Here is a 12329-nt window from a genome sequence, read left to right on the forward strand (position 1 = left end):
AGTGCCAGCAGAGACCAGAAGAGGGCATCATATCCCCTAGAACTGGAGTTACAAGCTGTTGTGGGTTGCTTGATGTGTAGGTATTGGAAAGTGAGCCTGGGTCCTCTGGAAGAGCAGTAAGCATTAAGTGCTAAGCTATCTCCAGCTCTCCAAGCCTAGGTGTTTAAATGCATAGAAAGTGGAATCAGATCGTTTAAGGAGTGCAGAGGCTGGGTATGATGGTGCTCACTTTTAATCCTAACACTAGGGATACAGAGGCATGTGGACTTCTAGGAGGCCAGCCTGCTCTACATAGCCAGTTTCAAGCCAACAGGGCTACATAGTGAGACTCTGTCAAAAAAACAAAGTCAGGTGGTGGAGTCACAGCGCCTTTAATCCCAGCTCTCTGGGAGCAGAGGCAGATGATCTCTGAATTTGAGGTGAGCCTGGTCTACAGAGAGAGTTCCAGCACAACCGGGGCCACACTGAGAAACCCTGTCCTGAAAAATCAAAGGAGGGAAAAAAGTGAGGGCTGGCAAAATGGCTTCTAAGGAATATCCTTGCCATCAAACATGACAACCTGACTTCAGTCCCAAGGACCTATGCTGGAAGAAGAGAACTGACTGTCATAAGGTTGTCTCCTGACATGTGCACACAAAGTAAATGAATACATTATAATAAACAAACAAACAAACTATGAGCTAGCTCAGAGGGCAGAGCGGCACTTGTGTGTAGACCTGAAAACCTGGGTTAAATCATTTTGTCCCACAAGGTAGCAGAAAAGATCTTTGGCCATGTGTGCTTGCCCTTACACTCCAACACACACACACACACACACACACACACACACACACACACACAAATATGAAAGATTGTGGGATTGTGGAGAGGTGCTGGGGACGTAGTTCAAATATAGACTGCTTGCCTCGCACACGTGAAGTTCTGGGTTGGATCCTCAGCGTTATAAACCATGGGTGTGGTAGCACAGGTCTCTAATCCCAGAGCAAGGAACTGAAAGTCACTCTAGGCTATGCAGCCAGCACAAGGCCAGCCTGAAACTCCAGCCTCTTTTTTTTTTTTTTTTTTTTTTAGCGTTGGAGACCTAGATGGTTCAGAAGGTATAAAGAGGGCGGGGTATTTGGAGGAGAGGATGACTAATCAAGAATGGAAAATAAAGGGAAGGGGGCCGACATGTGTGTGTGTGTGTGAGTGTGTGTGAGTGTGTGTTAATCTTTTACCGAGGTCCTCAGCTGCTTTATCTTGGAGCCTATTGTAGCTTTTCCCGATCTCTGCTCCTTATCTCAGGAAGCTAATCCTCGCAGACATTCATTTTCTAACCCTCTGTTTCTAGGTAAGGAGGCAAGAGACTGGACTGCAGGAGGAATCCAGGGAATGCTGGCCTGCCTCCAGCTCCCGATCATTATACAGGTTCACTTCCTCTCCAGTTCTTGGTGGGAGGTGAGACATCATCAGATCCACTCTGGAAATGATCCCTCCTCCCCTCGGTCCTCTCGTGTTTGATTTGTGTGTGGGGGTCAGGTGCAAAATACTGAACTAATAACGTACGTTTTAAGACAGTATCAGCCAGGCGGTGGTGGAACACACCTTTAATCCCAGCACTTGGGAGGCAGAGGCAGGCTGATTTCTGAGTTCGAGGCCAGCCTGGTCTACAAAGTGAGTTCCAGGATATCCAGGGCTACACAGAGAAACCCTGTCTCAAAAAACCAAAAAAAAAAAAAAAAAAAAAGACAGTATCACTCTGTTGCCCAGGCTAGCTTGGGCTGAAAGATCCTGGCAGAATGTAAAAGGACACAGAAGCCCTGAAATTGGCAAGATAGACGTCAGTGTTAGCAGAACTAGCTTCACTGATTTAGAAAAATAGAGGTGCACAATGCTCTGGCCACTCCTTGAACCTGTGTGTCTGCCAATGTTCTGACCAGGTGTGTGCCCATTGCTGCACCTTCATTAAACTCTTTCCTTGTACCCCTCCCATACCCATTTCTTGAGAATAGACATTGTTTAGATCTGGAAATCCCCTAATCTCCCCCTTCTTCTTTCCCCCCTTCTTCTTTCCCCCCTGAGGGCCTATAAAAACTGGGAACTCTTTCCCCTCGAGGACGACTCCTCTACCCCTGCGTGGGATATGAGTCGTCCCCAGAGCTCTGGCTTTCCCCGAATAAAGCCTCATGTGGTTTGCAACAAGCTCGGTCTGTCGTGAGTTCTTGGGTGTCTGCTATTGTCCTGAGGCCTGAGCGAGGGGCTCCTCTCGGAGTCTTTCAGGGCAATTTAAGACAATTCTCCTGTCTCAGCCTCCAGAGTACTGGGATTACAGATGTGAGCCACCGCACACATCGTAACACAATTTATCTATCTATCTATCTATCTATCTATCTATCTATCTATCTATCTATATTTATTTTTGTTTATTGAGACAGGGTTTCTCTGTGTATCCCTGGCTGTCCTGAAACTCACTCTATAGGCCAGGCTGGCCTTAAACTCAGAGATCTGCCTGCCTCTGCCTCCCAAGTGCTGGGCTTAAAGATGTGTACCACTATCCCTGGCCATAGCACAATTCTTGACTTGTGTCTTCATTGATCTATGGTTTGTTATCATTTTATTTTTATACATTGGTGGTGGCGGTTGTGGTGGTGTGCGCGTGCGCGCCATGGCACATGTGTAAAGGTTAGCAGACAGCCGTGGGTGTTGCTTCTTTCCTCTGTGGGATCCAGTTGTCGAGATTGCGCAGCCATTGCTTTACCTACCGAGTCTTCTCGCCAGCCCTGCTTCTCCTTTTAAAAGTGTATCTCCAGGTTGAGCATATGGTCAACGCAGGCTGAAAGAGTCACTCTGTAGCATGGATGAATCCCTAAATTCCATCCCCAGCACCAACCATATAAGCCAGGCATGGGGCCACATACCCATAATCCTAACATCCAGCAGGTAGAGGTGGGATCAGGAGCTCATGGGCTACGCAGACAACTGAAGGCTAGCCTAACTCTATATAGTGACATAGTGAGAGACCTTGCCTTCAGAACACAGTGCAGCGCTTGGGAGACAAAGGCAGGCAGGACCATCTTATTGTACCTGCTTATGATCCATTAGTGGTCTCCTCTGTCCCTTGTGACAATGTGACAATGACTATTTTACACTCAGTTTCTTTCTTTCTTTCTTTCTTTTCTTTCTTTCTTTCTTTTTCAAGACAGGGTTTCTCTGTATAGCCCTGGCTGTCCTGGAACTCACTTTGTAGACCAGGCTGGCCTCGAACTCAGAAATCCGCCTGCCTCTGCCTCCCAAGTGCTGGAATTAAAGGTGTGCGCCACCACACCCAGCTTATGCTCAGTTTCTTTGGGAGACTGTGACTCTGTCTATATTTATGTCTACCTGTAGGGGCAGAGTGGCTGACTCACAGGGTGCTCTGCCTCTTTGATTCCTTACTGTACTGCCCAGTCTCCAGAAAGGCTGTCCCAGTCTCTCAGCAGCTCAGGATGGCTCTGTCACCACTGTCCTGACCTTCAGCATCAGCCAGTGGTGTCTCAGTCCGGAGTGTGATTGCCTGAGCTGAGCCCAGCTGCCTTCCTTACTAACTTGGTGCCCTTTGGAAAGTGACCTCAGCTCTTTGTGCTTTATTTACCTCATTGGTAAAACGAGAAGAGAGATAATAATAGCTGCATCCTGGGTCCTAAGGAAGGTGAGCGATAACTGCTCAGAGCACATGGATCCAAGGGCAAGACTCATTTGTTTTGCAGAGTAGATTTACTAAGATATGATTGGCATCGAATCCATCACATCAAGTGATGGATGTTTTGACATAATTATACACCTCACAACCAAGGCAATGAACACATCTATCACCCCTGAAGTTTCCTTCTATCCTTATATGAAAGTATATTTTATGTTTATAAACATTTTGTGTGCATGTATGTAAGTGCAGCATGTGTGTACCCAGTTCCAGAAGAAACCAGAAGAGGGCATCGGATCCCCTGAAACTGGGGTTACAGACAGATGTAAGCCCATCTGATATGGGTGCTGGGCACTTGGCAAGAACAACCTTCTTTCTTCCTACCTTCCTTCCTTTCTTTTTCTTTGAGACAGGGCTTCTCTGTGTAGCTCTAGCAGTCTTGGAACTCACTCTGTAGACCAGGAAGACCTTGAACTCAGAGATTCACCTGCCTCTGCCTTCTGGGTGCTGGGATTTAAAGGTGTGTGCCACCACTACCTAACCATCTCTCTCTCTCTCTTTCTATCTTGCTTGCTTTGGACATGGTCTCATGTAGTCTAGGCTGGCCTTGAATTTGCTGTTTGCTGAGTCTAATCTTGAATTTCTGATATCCTGCTCTACTTCCCAAATGACGAAAGGTCACAGGCGTTTATCACTGCGCCTGGTTGACTTAATTCCTTCTTATTGCTGTGTATTTTTTTTACTACATTTATTTATTTATTTATTTCCATGTTTCTTCATATGCACATGAGCCTACCATAGAGCACCATGTTCAGGTTAGTTTGAGCAACTGGGGCTTCAACTCAGGTTATGAGGCTTAATGGCTGCATCTGTACTTACTAAGCCATTTTGCCAGCCCATAACTAGTATTCTAATATAGAAATATAGCACAGTTTGCTCTTCCAGTCACTTGTTGGACTTATTAAAGGTAAAGTTGTTAGGAGCATTTTTTGTTGTTGCTGTTGTTATTGTTTGTTTGTTTGTTTTTTTGAGACAGGGTTTCTCTGTGTAGCCCTGGCTGTCCTGGAACTCACTCTGTAGACCAGGCTGGCCTCAAACTCAGAAATCCACCTGCCTCTGCCTCCCAAGTTTTGAGATTAACGGTGTGCACCACCACTGCCCAGCAAGGAGCATTTTTTAAAGATTTATTTATTTATTTTATCTATATTACCTATATATCCACATATGACCTATGTGCCAGAAGAAGGCATCAGATCACTACAGATGGTTGTGAGCCATCATGTGGTTGCTGGGAATTGAACTCAGGACCTCTGGAAGAGCAGTCAGGGCTCTTAACCTCTGAGCCATCTCTCCAGTCCCCTAGGAGAATTTCTGAACAAGTATTTGTTCAAATACATGCTTTCATTTCCTCAGAGAACACCTGGGTTATGTGATAGGCATTATGTGTAATGCTAGGAACCTTCCCAGCCTGTCCGAAGCACTGGGCCAATCCCCATTCCTATCAGCAATATGTGAATTTCAGTTTCTCCACACCCTTACCAAAGGCATGGGATCAAACTTTTACAGGCTTTAGTCAAAATGGACTTCATAAGTGTTCATTAAAAGAGTGAGAAGTTGTTCATAATTCTAATTCTAGAAATACAGTAAAAGCCAGGCGTGGTTGTGCACACCTGTAATCCCAACACCTGGGAGGCAGAGGCAAGCTGATTTCTGTGAATTTGAGATCAGCCTGTTCTACAGAATGAGTTCGAGGACAATCAGGGTTACACACAGAGAGAAACCTTGTCTTGAAAAGAAGAAGGAGAGAAGGAAGAGAAGGAGGAGGAGGAAGAAGAGGAGGAGGAGGAGGAAGAGAAGGAGAAGAAGAAGGAGAAGGAGGAGGAGGAGGAAGAGGAGGAGGAAGAGGAGGAGGAGGAGGAGGAGGAGGAGGAGGAGGAGGAGAAGAAGAAGAAGAAGAAGAAGAAGAAGAAGAAGAAGAAGAAGAAGAAGAAGAAGAAGAAGAAGAAGAAGAAGAAGAAGAAGAAGGTCCTCCAAAGCACAAGAGGTGAAAAGTGGTATTTTCTTACAGTTTTCTCTTTTTTGTTGTTTTCTTTTGTTTTTGTTTTTGTTTTTTTTTGTTTTTGTTTTTCAAGACAGGGTTTCTCTGTGTAGCCCTGGCTGTCCTGGAACTCACTCTGTAGACCAGGCTGGCCTCGAACTCAGAAATCCGCCTGCCTCTGCCTCCTGAGTGCTGGGATTAAAGGCGTGCGCTATCTCTGCCCGGCTTCTCGGTTTGCTTTTTTATGACACCCAGGACCTGATGCCTAGGCATGGTCCTGTTCACAGTAGGCTGGGCCCTCCTGCACCAATTACTAATCAAGAAAATGCCCCCCCCTCCCGCCACAGACTTTTCTATAGACAATCTGATGGAGGCAATGCTTTAGTTAAGATTCACTCTTCCCAGGTAACTCTAGTTATGTCAAGCTGGAGAAAAACACCCAATCAATTATCACCCAGTCAAGTGAACAAATCCCACAAATTAACCACACACACACACACACACACACACACACACACTCTAAGGGGCTGGAGTACAGTTGGTAGAGTTATCGTACATCATCCCTGGCACTTTGGTTTTTGCTTCAAAAACCACAGTGTTGGAGAGACTGCTCATCAGTTAAGAGCATTTGCTGTCCTTGCAGAGGACCTGGGTTTGGTTCCTAGCACCCACTTGGTGGCTCACAAATATGGGTAATTCGGCTCCAGAGGACCTGATGCCCTCTTCTGATACCTCTTTGGGTATGAGACAAACACATGGGGCAGACATACAGACACACGGGCATATGGACAATACACTAATACTTGTAAAATAAATAAGAACCCAAAAGCTGTTCAGTAAAAAACTGTTGATTTAGCTTTTGGTTTTGGTAGGCTAATCTTGTATAGCAACCTTGCTAAATATATCTGTTGGTTCAAGGATGGCCTGGAACTCACAGAGATCTGCCTGACTCAGTACTGGGATTGAAGGCATGTGCCCCATTGCCTTTAGAGTTTCTTTTTTCTTTTTTTCTTTCTCTCTCTCTCTCTCTTTTTTTTTTTCAAGACAGGGTTTCTCTGTGTAGCTCTTGCTGTCCTGGAACTCACTCTGTAGACCAGGCTGGCCTCGAACTCAGAAATCTGCCTGCCTCTGCCTCCCGAGTGCTGGGATTAAAGGCGTGCGCCACCACAGCTCGGCCTAGAGTTTCTTTTTTATCCTCCTTCTTTTTATTTATTCTTCTTTCATACAATACCTCCTGACAGTAGCCTCCTCTCCCTCTACTCCTCCCAGTTCCCCTCCCCCACCTCCCTTCTGCCCCCAGATCCACTGTTTTCCTTCAGCTATGAGCAGACCTCCCAGGAGTATCAACCAAGCTTGTCATAACAAGATGCAGTAATACTCGGCACAAACACTTACATTAAGTGTGGCTGGTGAGGCAACCTAGCAAGGGGAAAATGGCCCTAAGAGAAGGCAAAAGGGTCAGAGACACCCTTAGTCCCAGTACTGGGAGTCCCAGGAAACCTGCAAGCTAAACAACCACAGCACACAGGCAGAGGACCCAGTGCAGACTTATGCCAGGTCAGTCTCTGTGAGTCTCTGTGAGCTCCTAACCACGGAGCCACCTCTCCAGCAGCTCTGAGTTCTTGTGTTCTTGCATTGAATGATTTATTTCAAATGTACTAGAGAGAGAAAAAAGTCCACAAGGATGCTTACTGGCGACCCTAAGCCACTGAGTTTGTTAGCTGGATACCGGGAAGTAAGTGGGAAAAAAATGGATTAGAATACCCAAGAGAACAGAGAGGCACTTCAATGGGACCACGCATGCATAGGATGTTTTAGGGACAGAGAGAAGGTCAAGAAACAAAACCAACAAAGTAAAAATCGTAGAAAAACCAATAGAGAAGCTGGGGATGTAGCCAAGAAAGAGACCTGTGGGGTCAAGGCCAGCCTGGTCTACACTGTAAATTCCAGACCATCCAGGACTACATAGTCTAAATACATACATACATAATACACACACATACATACATACATACATACATACATACTGCTGCTTGTGACACACACCTTTAACCCCAGCACTTATAGGTAGAGGCAGGCAGAGTCTGAGGCCTGTTTTACAGAGTGAGTTCCAGGACAGTCAGGGATACATAGAGAAAACCTGTCTCGCAACAAACAAACAAACAACAACAACCAAAAAACTCTGAACAAACAAAGTCTCCATACATTGCCAAATGTCCTGGGGAAGACATTTAAAATTGATACCGGTTAAGAACCACTACCTTGCCGGGCGTGGTGGCGCCTGCCTTTAATCCTAGCACTCGGGAGGCAGAGGCAGGCGGATCTGAGTTCGAGACCAGCCTGGTCTACAAAGTGAGTTCCAGGGCAGCCAGGGCTACACAGAGAAACCCTGTCTCGTAAAACCAAAAAAAAAAAAAAAAAAAAGAACCACTGCCTTAGTGTTTGTTACCAGTTAGCACCACTGTGGGTGTCTGTCTGTCTGTCTCTAGTAAAGAGGGGAAAGCAAGAACCCAGGAATTCAAATAGTTGGGTAGCTGGACTGTCTCACCATTGGAGGTTTTCCGAAAAGCAGGAGGAGGGGTCTGGAGAAGCGACTCAGGGGTTAAGAGCGTCCTCGCCCCTTTGGAGGATCTGAATTAGAAGCCTAGCACTCACAACTGTCAGTAATCCCAGTCCCAGGGATATGACGCCCTCTTCTGGCCTCTCAGGGCACTGCATGCATGATGTACACAGACACACATACAAGGACAAATACCCAAACACATAAAATGAAAATATGTAATAACAACAGCAACAACAACAAAACAGGACTCAAATGGATAGATAGATAGTTGGACTGTACCATAGCTAGTGCCTCTGCCTCCCAAGATTAAAGTCTAATGGCCTGAGCCACCACTCCTAGCTTTGTGTCATACTGAGGTGTGGCAGAGGGGCTGGTGACATGTAATCTCTACTAACATCAGTAGATCTCAGGATAGTGTTAAATACACTGTACGACCCACAGCAGCAAAGACTTTCTAGCTCCAAGTGTCAGCATTGCTGACATTGCTCCTTTTTGCCTGGTGGTTGAGTCTGTAATCCCAGCACCAGAAAGACAAGAGGCAAGAGGAAGCCAGGACTGTCTTACTCTCCACAGTGAGGCAGATCCTGTCTCAAAACCTCTACCAAAAAAGCCAGGCACGGTGCTCCATGCCTGTAATTCCAGCACTTGGGGAAACAAAGTAAGGAGGGTCATGAAGTCCAGGCCACCCTTGCCCATGAAACAAGACCTTGTCTCAAAAACAAAACAAAACAAAACAAAACAAAACAAAACAAAACAAAACAAAACAAAACAAAACAAATGTAATCCTGCTTGGAATCAATGACTAAGTTCCAAGGGGCAAGTCAGCAAAGGGCCTTTGCTCTCGCTCCTCTTTTGCTTATAGCATGGCTCTCTCATGACTGACTCATTATTTAACAGTCCCTTGCTCAGAAAGTCGCCCTGATTTCACTTGAGATTGGACCCAGCCTTTTGCATTACCCTGCTTCATTACCTTCAAAACAACCAGTGTTTTATGTCTTTATTGCCCTTCTTCCTCCTTCCAGAAGCTGCCCCAGATGAGCACCGTGTCCTTACCTGTCTTGTCCCGAGGCGTATCCCTAGGGTTAATTAATCCCAGGACATTTCTAGGTATTCAGGAAACCCTTGTGGGCCAGCACATGGACAGCATTTCTTTTTTCCAGAATTCAAAATCTAGGCACCTCTGCACTTTACAGAGCAGCAGGGAAATTGATACTCAGTCCATAAGTTACACAAAGAACATTTCAGCCTTTGAGAAGAGCCAGGAGAGGAAAGTACAGGTAACCACGAGAGCCGTGAGATGACCTGACTCAGCGTGGGTGGGGCAGCCAGGACGGACTTCCTCAAAGAGTCACAAAGGATGCATTTCTCGGCTGGGTAGAGGGAGGTGGGTGGGGTGAATGGATTAGAGCACCTAAGCATAGAGGACAGAAAGGAAGGTGCTTTGGTGTGGTGGAACATGTACTGTGGGTTTTGGGGACAGTTGAGGGACAAGGCAGGCATGTCAGTCAGTAGTCCAGAGTGACACTTAGGTGTAGCTCGGTGGCACCAGTACTTGTGTGAGGCTCTTGAGTTCAATCCACAGCAACAGAGGAGAAGAAAAAAGGGCCACTGAATGATTTTTATCTTACACTTAATATTTATTTATTTACTTATTTACTTTTATGTGTGTGTATGCATGTGTGTGTGTGTGCGTGTGTGTGTGTGTGCATGTGTGTGTATGCATGTGTGTGTATGCATGTGCGTGTGTGCATGTGTGTGTTTGCATGTATGAGTATGTGTGCATGTGTGTGTGTGTGCATGTTTGTGTGTATGCATGTGTGAGTGTGTGTGCATGTGTGTGAGTGTGTGTGCATGTGTGTGTATGCATGTGTGTGTGTGCGTGTGCATGTGTGTATCTGTGTCTGAGTGCATGCAAGAGCCAGATTAGTCAGAAGCAGTATTGGACCTGGGCATGATGAGATGCTCCTCCTGCTCCAGCCGCTCCTCCTCACACCCAAGGGTTTCTCTGTGTAGCCCTGGCCGCCGTCCTGGAACTCACTCTGAGGACCAGGCTGGCCTTTAAGTCAGAGATCTAACTGCCTCTGCCTCCCTAGTGCTGGGATGAAGGGCGTGCGCCACCACTGCCTGGCACACTCCAGCTCCTTTAATCACAGTAGTCAATTGGCAGAAGCAGGAGGAGCCCTGTGAGTTCAAGGTAGTCTGGTCTACATAGCAAGTTTCAGAACAGCCATGGCTACAAAGAGACTTTGTCTCAAAAAAAATGAAATAAATAAAACATTAATAATAATAATAATACAAGAGGCATCAGACCACCTAGAACTGGAGTTACAGAAGGTTGAGTCACTATGTGGATGTTGAGGACAGAACACTGGTCCCCTGCAAGAATAGACAGTGCTTTTAACTGCTGAGCTGTCTCCCAAGCCCCCCACACAGTGACTTTTTAAAAAGAATGGTAAGATTTAAGTAGAGGTAAAGAGAGTACCTCTGGGGAGTGAACTTAGGAAAGGGTGGGAGCAGGGAGATTGGTTTGGAGGCAGTTGTAGTCTCCAGGTAATAACTAGGTAATAGCTAGGCATATGGCGGTGATGGTGACTGCCAAATATACAAACAAATGTTGGACTTTCAGAGCTGGAAGGCACTCCCCTTCTGGAAGGCTGGCTTTAAACTGTCTATTTTTCTGCCTCCATCTACCAAAAGCATGCACCAACCACATCCAACAAGAAAACCACCTTAAAAACAAAAGAAAACAAAACAAATCCCAGTTGTGTATAGTAGCCCACATCTATGATCCCAGCATTGGGAAGTAGAGCCAGGTGGCCCACTTGTGAAGTCCAGGCCAGCCTAGTCTATATAGTGAACTTTAACTAGATGGAGCTGCAGAGTGAGATCCTGTCTCAAAAGTACCAACTCACCAACCTTTCAACCAACGAACAAAAAACAGAAACAAACCATCTCAGAAAATAACCCAAAAGGTAAAAAATAGACACAAATAACAAAGTTCACAAAGTTCTGCATTTTATACAAAAGCAGGTTAATTGGCTGAACAAGAAGGGCATTAAATATGTTTACTGGATAAATGGAGGATTTACATAGAAATGTGTAAGGGAAAGGAGAAGGTGTTGACTTTAAAAAACTAGCAAGAGAGAGGGTCTGGAGAATGGGCTCAGTGGTTAAGAGCACTGCTCTTCCAGAGGACCTGGGTTCAAATCCTAGGACCCACACACACATCTGTCACAAGCTTCACAGAAACATAATACATGCAGGGAAAACACCAGTGCACATAAACGTAAATAAAAAACCAAAAAACTAGCAAAAGGAAGAAAGACCTGTGAAGGTCTGAGAGGTGGAAGGAGGTTGTAGGAGAGGTAGACTGGAAGAAAGAACTAGAAAGAGTTCAGGGGGGCAGTGATGGACACACTGGGCTACTGGGCTCCAAGGGTCTGGAGGGAGCAACCTTAGTCTGGAAGTGTGTGTGTGTGTGTGTGTGTGTGTGTGTGTGTGTGTGTGTGTGTTGGGGGGGGTGAATAAAAATGCAGAAGGCAGGAAAAGGGGAAAGATAAATGAGAACCTTAGAAGCCAAGCTGGGAGGAAGGATGGTCAAAGTTCTGGGAAAGCTGGAAGGAGTGGAGGCTGAGCTAGGCTTTCTATTTTTTTTTTTAAGATTTTATTATTATATTTAAATACACTGTAGCTGTCTTCAGACACACCAGAAGAGGGTGTCAAGATCTCATTATGGATGGTTGTGAGCCACCATGTGTTTACTGGGACTTGAACTCAGGACCTTTGGAAGAGCAGTCAGTGCTCTTAACCCCTGAGCCATCTCCCCAGCCTTAAGCTAGACTTTCTAAGGGATGAATTAAGATGCTAGAGTGGGTCGGAGGGCACCGAAAGGGCACACAAACAGGTCCCCGGAAGCTCAGAATGAAGGAAAGAGAAAGTGTGTGGATGGAGAAGGAAGTGAGGAAAATGAAGGTAAACCAGAAATGACAACCTGGGGAGGGGAATGTTGGGCGTGTCGTGTCAGACTCTCTGACCTAGGTCTTACCCTTCTCCCCACCCTCGGAAAACTC

The sequence above is a fragment of the Mus musculus genome, chromosome 11, assembly GCF_000001635.26.
Source record: "Mus musculus strain C57BL/6J chromosome 11, GRCm38.p6 C57BL/6J".
Taxonomy (NCBI): Eukaryota; Metazoa; Chordata; class Mammalia; order Rodentia; family Muridae; genus Mus; species Mus musculus.